At 29.8% G+C, this 10,464-nt stretch overlaps 1 pseudogene; it reads right to left on the reverse strand.

Moving 5' to 3' along the window:
• Positions 1-1,988: 1,988 nt before the first annotated feature.
• Positions 1,989-3,520, reverse strand: LOC113381960 (annotated as a pseudogene).
• Between the last annotated feature and the right edge of the window lie 6,944 nt (positions 3,521-10,464).

Below are 10,464 nucleotides of genomic sequence, written 5' to 3' on the forward strand. Positions count from 1 at the left end.
ACTTTTCTACTATCGTACAAATTAGTGCATACATATGATTATTAATGAACCCTAGTACTTAATTGCGGGTCTGATTCATATCGGTATGCTAAAAAATTGAATGTTGCACGTGTGAAAGTGGCAGATCAGCGCGCAAATGAACCTTTTAGAAACTTCCACAATGACTGAAAAACTATTATTTGGCCCAAGAATAGATGACTCTGTTAAAGTATTTTAATAATTGTGTTTCTGTATGGAAATCTAACGTGAAACTTTAATGCGCTTATCTCTCAAACAATGTTTTTTGACTGTGACAACTGTAATTCAAAAACCACACAACACATTTTAATGAAATTTTATACAGCTTTTAGAATGCATAATAGACTCGGGCTCGATCAAAGTATTTTCTGTTTTTCAAAAATTTCGATCTTTTAAGACCATTGTGAATTTTACCCAAAAATCTAGAAAAGAACTTCTTGGCGCCGCCATTTTATTACTTTTTGAAAAGAAAAAATAAACTAGCTGTAAGTGGAATTCTGTCTTAAGGCAATTAAGGCATCATGCCTTAAGGCAAATTGCTGGAACTTCCCGTACCAAAAGTTATTTTTATAAAAACGATTAACATTTTTGAAAAAATATTACTTTGAAAAAATTAGATTATTGAGAAACTATAAATTTGACAAAAAATTACTTTTTTTTGAAAAGAAAAATGTTTTCTTCATTTTGACATATTTGGAAATTCTAAACTTTTTTCAAAGCAATCGTATTGCTTATTGTTAAAATCTCTATAAATATCTGATAATTTAATGTGCATATGTCTAATGATCATTATTAACCGCCGAATGGCATTTTTTACTTTTTTTGTTAGACCTCCGAAACCGCTAGACCTGCCTTAATGAAAATTTGATCAATTCATCTTATCAATACAAGTGAAATTTTTTTAATTATTCAAATCAGACGCTCCGTTCTCTTAAAAACCGAGTGACCGTTCCGTTTTCGGCACTTTTTGCCCCCGATCTTCGGAACGGCTAGACCTGCCTTCGCCAAAAACTAATCAGCACGTCTCCTTATCAAAACGAATCGAATGTTTTTTGAATTATCAAATTGGTTGATCCGTGTTCCCAAAATCGTCGATAAAAAATTTGTATCCCCACACACATACATACACGCACACACACAACACACACACACACACACATACATCCATTTTTTCTAAGGTATGCCAAAATATTTAGAAACCTCTGAAACGTGAAGATATATAAAATTTTCATTTTCGATTTTTTTGCGATTACTATAACTTGCCCTACGGGAAGTTAAAAAAAACTTCGATCCGGCCCAGGATTATCTATTTTTAAAACTATTTTTTTTTATCTGATCGATTTTAGACGAATCTCCAAGGACTTATGATTTTCAACGCAAGGACCTTGTTTTCTAACATGGTCAACACAAACACCTATAACTTTGGAAATGTTTATATATATATTTTTGAAATTTTTGTTATTTCAAGTCAAAACCTTGCATAATACTGCCATATTTTTATTTTTGTAAAAAGACTTGACTTAATAACAAAAAGAAATACTGAAAATACTCATTTTTTATGACTCTGAGTACCCCTAACTCCTTAATGAAGTTATGTTTTCAAAATCAAAAACATTATACTAATCAGGATTTCACATTCTTTAGAAATTTAGAGTAAAACTAATTATAAATAGTTGAAGTTTCTTTGAAATCACTATACATTGAAAATTTATTGTTTTTAACTATTAAATTTTAAAATAAAACATCTTCCAAAATATTAGCATTGTGAAAATGAGTGGAATTCTGAAAAGAATTGCTGATATATTAAATTAGCAAATGTTGAAATTTTTGTAGTTCAATTATTTGTCACAGAATCACTATTGTGCAATCTGACTTCTCACAATTATAGCAGCATTATGTTCATACTAGATTTTTTAATCACTTAATAATCACACTTGTACTAGATTAAAACACCCAAAACGATAACAGACTTCCCGATAATTTTATTAGAATCTCCTATACCTTCATCTTGTGGAAACAATCTACAAAGTTCTTCAGCAACTCTGGGTTCGATTTCTTGTCCATCTCTGCCAATTTTAATGGTTTGCCTTCGTTCCACGGATTAAATAAATGCAATGTAGAACTGAATGGCAACTCTTTCCTGCAGATCCAGTCGACTCTGAAAACACCTCCCAAAGCTTTTGATGATTATCCAGGTGGCAAAACCCACGATATTGGAGTCACATCACGTCTAGATTCACACTGAAGTCTTGCAAATCCTATAATTATTTTGTTCAGTTCACTACATAAAGTCACATGGAGAGGAACAGTATTACTTTAACACTAAACACTGAGAGTACATATTTTTTTTAACAAATTTATGCAATAACACCTTAGTTCACTGTTTTGTTGTTCAGTTGATTCTAGAAAATACAATTATTTAAACACAGAAATATTTATCTAAACAATGGCATGATTAAAAAAATGTGCATATTCAATTCATATAAATTTATAACATATTATATAGGATAAATAAAATGCATATTCCGAAGATAAACTATAGTAACTTGCAACACGAAACTACTAAAAAACAAATCTCTTTTTTTTATTTATTTATTTTATTTGATAATATATACATTTCATATATATCCATATCTCAGACAGGCAGGGATGCCATTGAAGTACTGAATATAAAAATTAAAAAAATTAAAAAAAATATAAGCTGTGTAATATCATTGAACTTGAAAAAAAGGTGCTTAATGATGAAAATGAAAATGAATTGTAAGTGGCCAAATGTACTAGTATACCAGAGATTTTTTTAAACCTTTTATTATGAAAAGACATACAATATTATATTATATTGATAAAGTGACAAATAAAATGATTTAAAAAGAATTAAATATAACATATATGTCATTAATTCATAGTTTTTCTTCATCGATCGCCAATATATTCTACAATGTATGCAGTTACCATAGTTTACCTTCGGAGTACCAATATTTCTATTATATTTATATTTAGAATAGGTTACCTGCGAATTTACCACTCTCTTTAACCGAAAAACAACAGCAAAACGTTCCTGCATTCTCTAAAAGCCTGATTCAGATTATTCTCATTTTGAGGAAGTGTTGACCATACCCCCTTTTGCCTTCGACAAAGTAACATTTTCCGCATTATTGCTTTTAATTACAAAAAACCTAGTATCACGAAATAAATAATTTAACTTTGTCATATATCCATATGATTTGGAACTACTCTATGTTGAGGAATACGTCGTGGTTCGGGGCTCGGCGAACGTCCTCTCTTATGACCTGATCTGCGATTTTCTCATCTGCAGAACTTACTGAGGTGACAGAACTAATACTGGGATTAGAATCACTATCTGAAGAACTACTTGATACTTCGCTTCTTGTATCAAAACTTTTATTTTCTTCGAATTCTTTTAATTCTGCTTCAGACTCCCCGACGCCGAGATTGACAGCGTCAGTGTTTACTTCCATATCGACAATGGAAATAGTCGAAATACGCGCAAATACGCGTTAAATTGCGTTTAAATAGAAGATCACAGACTAATGAGAAGAGTAAATAACGATATATCTATTAATTGTACCATTTAACGCACTTAAAGGTAAAAAATAGGCTATTTGTTGTTATTCTTCTTGGAAAACACTTCGTATGAGTAGACAACAGTGCAGGCAACATTGGCATACGAAAAATGTGAGACAGATATCGATATTAAGGCGCGGAGACATACTACGAGTATAATATTCAACCATAGACCTTATCAATTTCATGGACTGCTAGTTGAGCGCATAAAAAGTGTCAAAAGATGTTCTATGGTATGAGGGCATACGAGGGTAATTTTGCGGCCGAGATATGTCAAATACGCACGACCTATTACGAGCTTGACCGAATTAGTCGAATGCTCTCGATCGCTTAAATTTTACAGTACTTAGGTTCACGAGATGTTTGATCGCTCTTGTTTTTTGCCTAAAGAGGATAAAAATACGCGTTTTAAAATTGTTAGTAGCAGACAAAAATAATAAAGAGTAAATGTCTTCTAAAATGTGTTTGGTCTGTTGTAAAATGTACTAATAAATAGAATGCACCACTTTCACGCTACTTTCACACGAAATTGTGCTTTTCAAAACACAATAATAATATATAACATTAACAAATATTTCATTATTGATTTCTAATTCCCATAATGCTCTAGCCACTGTTATTATTTTCAGAATTTTATAATATGTAAAATATTTTTAATTTTTTTTCTAATTTTCTTAAACACTTTGTATATACCTAAATAAATAAATAAATAAAATGTTCATTACATTCATTAGTTCACATAAATTGATATTATATAATATTTGCCAACAATTTCGAACACACGGACTTTCATTTGACGTTCAAGCGATCGAGTTGACATATCTCGGCCGCAAAATTACCCTCGTATGCCCTCATACCATAGAACATCTTTTGACACTTTTTTACTTGAGAAATGTATGGGACTAGCAGTCCATGAAATTGTATAAGGTCTATGGTATAGACACTATAGATAGCTTGCAACGTACTTTCTTATAACTGAGTCGTAGCCGAGTGGTAAGGTGATAGAATTCTAATTTTTGCGTCTGTTGTAGGAGGTTCGATTTCCGCTCATATTATTATTTTTTTTTATTATTTTAATTTCATATTTATAATTGCAAAATTAATTGAAGTGTTTAATTAAAATTATATTTATCGCTAAATATCCGATAATAAAGTACTATGTAACGTCTGTATAAAATTGATGTGATGCTTATAATTATAATTAACTTTGTATATAATTATAATTAAATATGTTAACATATTTTATATTAAAATCAGCTATGATAAGGAAGAAAAAATATAAGTTATATGCATATAAAAATTAATTAATGGTTAATTAACAATTAAGGGATGATACTTATCGCAAAATAAGAGAACTACAAAAAAAAAAAAAACAATTATTCAAGTTATGTCCTTATGTTATCAGTGATAGAAAATAAATTCTAAATATCATTACTAATATTTTTATGAAAATAGATTTTCTTCAGTGAAAAAACACTGTCCAAAATAACTCAAAAGTTTTATTATATAAATAAAATTAAACAATTCATAATTAGAACTAAAGAATATTTGATTATTATATATAATTGTATATACGAGGTCTGTTCAAAAAGTACCCGGAATTTTCGTTTTTTCAAAAAAATATTTATTTATTCGTCTACATTAATGTGGTCCCCTTCAAAGTAGTCCCCCCCAGATATAATACACTTTTTATTTCAGCGTTTTTTCCAATTTTCGAAGCACCCTTGATATTCACTTTTTGATATGTCCTTGAGCACTCTCAGCGATTTTCTTCAATCGAGGAAAACCGCCGTCCTTTCATGGGTCTCTTCAACTTTGGGAATAGGAAAAAGTCACACGGAGCCATATCTGGTGAATTTTTGCACTTTGCAACACTTTATTTCATTTTTTACGCAAAATTTAATACAAATTCTTTGACTTTTCAATTCTTCCATTGTAAAAATCGCCGAGCTCAGAAAAACACGTCGAACCTTAGCGACTACCACAGACAAAGTAAACAGTGAATATAGCTGAAAATTTCATCATACTTTAGGGGCATGTATACCAACACAATAAAAAAAAAATTTTGACAATCAGACACTCCAGACCGCGAAATTTAATTATTAGTAATTCCGGGTACTTTTTGAACACACCTCGTATATATATATATATATATATATATATATAGCAACACATTTCAATAATGAAAATAATGAATATTTTAACCGCTGCATAATTGTTACATCTTACTGTTTAAATTTATGTTTATCTTTGTTGGTACACCTACGTTCTTAAAAACTCGTCCAAATTGGATCGTATCCCTCTCCCTGTAATATTTAACCCCTCATAGATAAATAAGCATATCCCCTCCTCTTTTAACCCTCAAGTCAAGTGAATTTCGTCGCATGTTAACTAAAGCATAGATAAATAAGTATAAAGCTGTAGGTGAAGAGCTTCATATTCTTATGCATAGATAAGTAAACATAACGAGGTAACGAGCATTTGTTCGGAGATAACTCCCCATGTTCTTATGTTTATTTATCTATGAAGATCTTTATACTTGTTTATCTATGCTGTAGAGTGTGTTGTATTACAAAGTTTTGATAACAATACTAAAGTGTTTATTACTTAAAATCATCATTTATATTCCAGAAAAAATACGATCATTTTTAAATTTTAAAGGGCAAAAAGAAAGCATCAAATGATCAGTAATGTTAAAGTCATTAAAGTCATGTGCCATGACTAAACATATACTCTTGTTTTATCTATGCCTTCAAACTTGTTTGGAAACACTACTCTTGTTTTATCTATGCCTTCAAACTTGTTTGGAAACACTACTAGGAGTTGGGAATCACCGATTTACCTATATCTTCATCTCTTTGTATACGTCTCAAGCTTTGTATACACACGCACGGACGGATTAGTGAGAGAAACAAATTGAAAATATTATATCTATATATACAAATTAGTTATTATAAGTAGTTGGTAGTTATTATAAGACAAATTAATCTTCAATTTGGATAATAAGCTAGGTTCAAAACATAAAGCTAGGCACCTTGTAAGTATTAAGCATACTTAAGTAGATTCTTAATTGTTGAGTTGGGCAATTATTGTCAATTTGTTTATTTTCAACAGGAAAATGAGTGAAAATAATCTCACACTTGCTGAAATTGCTCGGTGCTTTAGGCTTGAAGAGATTGAATTAGCTTCTCTATTGGTGTCTGCTGATAATGCTGATATTTTTTCACCTAAAAATGAAGTTAAAAAATTTATTGAGTTACAAACAAAGTTTACTGAAATATGCCCAGATTATGCTGACGAACTAACGCCGAACAATAGACTAAAAGCACTCGAATTTGCTTTAAAGGTAATTTATGAAGTTGGACCTGCCAGCAAAAACATGAAAGAAGTCGGTGACTGTGATACTTGGAAGTTTGCTTTTCCATGCGAAGGTGATGAAGAAGGGAAAATGGCCTTTGTTTGCAGAAATAATTCAGACAAATTGCAACATACTGTAACCTCTAAATTGAATATTATTTTGTCAGTGAAACAAGCTAGCTTATTAGCTTTATGTACTTTGAACAAGCTTGCTGAGTTTGCATATAACACAAAAAACAAAATGATGCTCACACCTATGGCTCGACCTTTATTTTCGGAAGATAATATTCGTAAAATGGCATCTGATTTGAATGCTAACGTCACCGATGTTATTAAGACAATAAACTGTAGTGCGCAAGCAGGGGGACATGTTCTAATAGATTCTGAGCTGCACTGTTCGATACTTTGCTATTTAGTTTTACCAAGAATGTTAAAGATAAGAAAGTGAAATTAGGTGATATTGGTAAAATGATAAACAAATACCTTGCTGCAGGTAAATCTTTCTCGATATATAAGTTTAAGGTGTACTGCAAATATTCAAGTGATGTTTTTGCAGAACAATTGGCTTATGAGCTATTGAATAAATTGCCAAATAATTTGAGACGATATACCTAAATGACAGTCTTTTATAAAAGCATCAAATGTAATTTATAACTATTTTTTTTTTTTCAAAGTACAATTCATTAAATTTATAACTAACATTATAAACAGTTGTATGCCAAACATTTTAAGATGAAATAAAATTGTGCTAATTTTGACAATAATTTCACATGTAATATGAAAAATTTCAAGCTTAGAATACTTAATTTATGTTAAATAGAAATACCAATTTTCTGTTATTTTTGTTTTAAGAAAACATATTTTGCAACTTTTTATTAAAATTATAATAAACTTCAAATGTTATATTAACTATTAACGAATAGAAAACATTATTTACTATTTGACTGTATATCATTTTGAAATAAAATCAACATTTATAAGCAATTCATATTGATTTTATTGACTTTTTAACTTCATTAAACAAAAAGTAGAAATATAGTTTAAAGTTTACAGATTATCCAAATACCAAATTGCAGTATAAAATAAATTTATTCTTGATTAAACATATTGTAATTGTGAATTCGTACAACATTGTCACTAAAATAAAATATAAATGAAAAAAAAAATATATATATTAGGACCAATTGTCTGCTTTTGGGCTTCATTTTGGTCGTATCCCAAATTTGTAAAAAGTAGGTTGAAATTATTATTAAATTATTATGGAACTAGTTTTTGATAATTGTCAACAGAAATCTATGACCAAAGTTATTTTTTTATATTTTGGCAATTATTCATCAAGGTGTAAAGAATATTTATCTATGTCAGTTTTTTATATAGCGACCCCCTTCAAGCTTAGGAAATTTTAAACGACCCCCTCCTTCAAATAATAAAATATATATTAACCGTTATCACACTATTTTACAATGTAAATAAAATAAGGATTGAAGAATATGTACCCATTCATGTTATATATAATTCGAAACGTTGACATAAAACTATACATACATATATATATATATATATATATATATATATATATATATTTATTTATTCAATAGAAAAAATAAACTTTTGTAATAAATTCTTTATAAGAAAACATAAAACTATATCTACATATTCAATAGAAAAAATAAAATTTTGTAACATTTTTTCAATGAAAACCTATTATTACATTGTAAAAATCGCCGAGCTCAGAAAAACACGTCGAACCTTAGCGACTACCACAGACAAAGTAAACAGTGAATATAGCTGAAAATTTCATCATACTTTAGGGGCATGTATACCAACACAATAAAAAAAAATTTTTGACAATCAGACACTCCAGACCCGCGAAATTTAATTATTAGTAATTCCGGGTACTTTTTGAACACACCTCGTATATATATATATATATATATATATATATATATATATATATATATATATAGCAACACATTTCAATAATGAAAATAATGAATATTTTAACCGCTGCATAATTGTTACATCTTACTGTTTAAATTTATGTTTATCTTTGTTGGTACACCTACGTTCTTAAAAACTCGTCCAAATTGGATCGTATCCCTCTCCCTGTAATATTTAACCCCTCATAGATAAATAAGCATATCCCCTCCTCTTTTAACCCTCAAGTCAAGTGAATTTCGTCGCATGTTAACTAAAGCATAGATAAATAAGTATTGGCTATGTGCGAAGGCATGGAAGGGGAAGTCAAATCGACCGAAGCGTTCGTAGTGGCTAACTTGGAGCACTAAAAGGGGCTGTTATAAACAAAATTTTAAACAAAACACATAAAATATTTATTTATTAACTTCCCGTAGGGTAAGTTATTGTAATGGGCCGAAAATCGGAATTGAAAATTTTAACATTTCTCGACGTTTTGAAGGTTTTTGAACGTTTTGGCATACCTCAGAAAAAATGGATGTGTGTGTGTGTGTGTGTGTGTGTGTGTGTGTGTGTGTGTGTATGTATGTATGGATACAAATTTCCAGTCACGTTTTAGGGCGCACGGATCAACCGATTTGAATGGTTCAAAAAACATTCGATTCCTATTGATAGGGAAAAGAGCTGATTAGTTTTTGGCAAAGGCAGGTCCAGCCGTTTCGGAGATACGGAGCAAAGAGTGCAGAAAATAGAAATCGAATTTTTGAGAGAACGGAGTATCTGATTTGAATGATCTAAAAGCATTCAATTAGTAATGATTGGGAGAAGTGCTTATTAGTTTTTGGCAAAGGCAGGCCCAGCCATTTCGAAGATATGGAGCTAAATATGTAAAAAATGGCAGTTTTTGAGAGAACTAAGCGTCCGATTTAAATGATTCAAAGAACTTTCTGCTTGTCTTAACAAAATAATTGATTTTGGAAAAAAAAATTTTGTTCAATTTTTTTTTTTTTTTTTTTTTTTTTTTTTTTTTTTTTTAGTTTTATCAAAATATTTCAGATTTTATTTTTAATTCTGGCTATAGTTCTAATATACTTTACAAATATTTTCAACTCTGCAATTCAGTTTATATAATTCTCATAAATATTAGACAATGTTACAATATTTATAATAATCTATTTGAAAACATTCAGTATTCCTCGAACATTTCGGTACGGGAAGTTCCAGCAATTTGCCTTAAGGCACGATGCCATAAATGCCTCAAGACAGAATTCCACTTACAGCTAGTTTCAAATTCAAATAAGATAATTAAAAATGAACCACCATGTCTATTGTGTAGTGGGTTGTAGAAATACCAGCAGAAAAAGTGACTGCAAGTTCTATACATTTTCTACAGCTAAGTGGAAAGAAAATCAACGGGAAAAGTGGATCGCAGCGGTTAGAAGAATAAAGTAAGTATCATAACCTTATTGTTATAAAAATACAATTTGGAGTATTATGAATAGTTGTAAAATTGTTATGTTTAGAAAAAGAAAAATTATAAGTCAATAAATTGTTGTATTATCAAAATTTAATGCTTACTAAAAGAAT

This window comes from Ctenocephalides felis, unplaced genomic scaffold (assembly GCF_003426905.1).
Source record: "Ctenocephalides felis isolate EL2017-DRISC unplaced genomic scaffold, ASM342690v1 CF-g0.4_SCAFFOLD_03220, whole genome shotgun sequence".
NCBI lineage: Eukaryota > Metazoa > Arthropoda > Insecta > Siphonaptera > Pulicidae > Ctenocephalides > Ctenocephalides felis.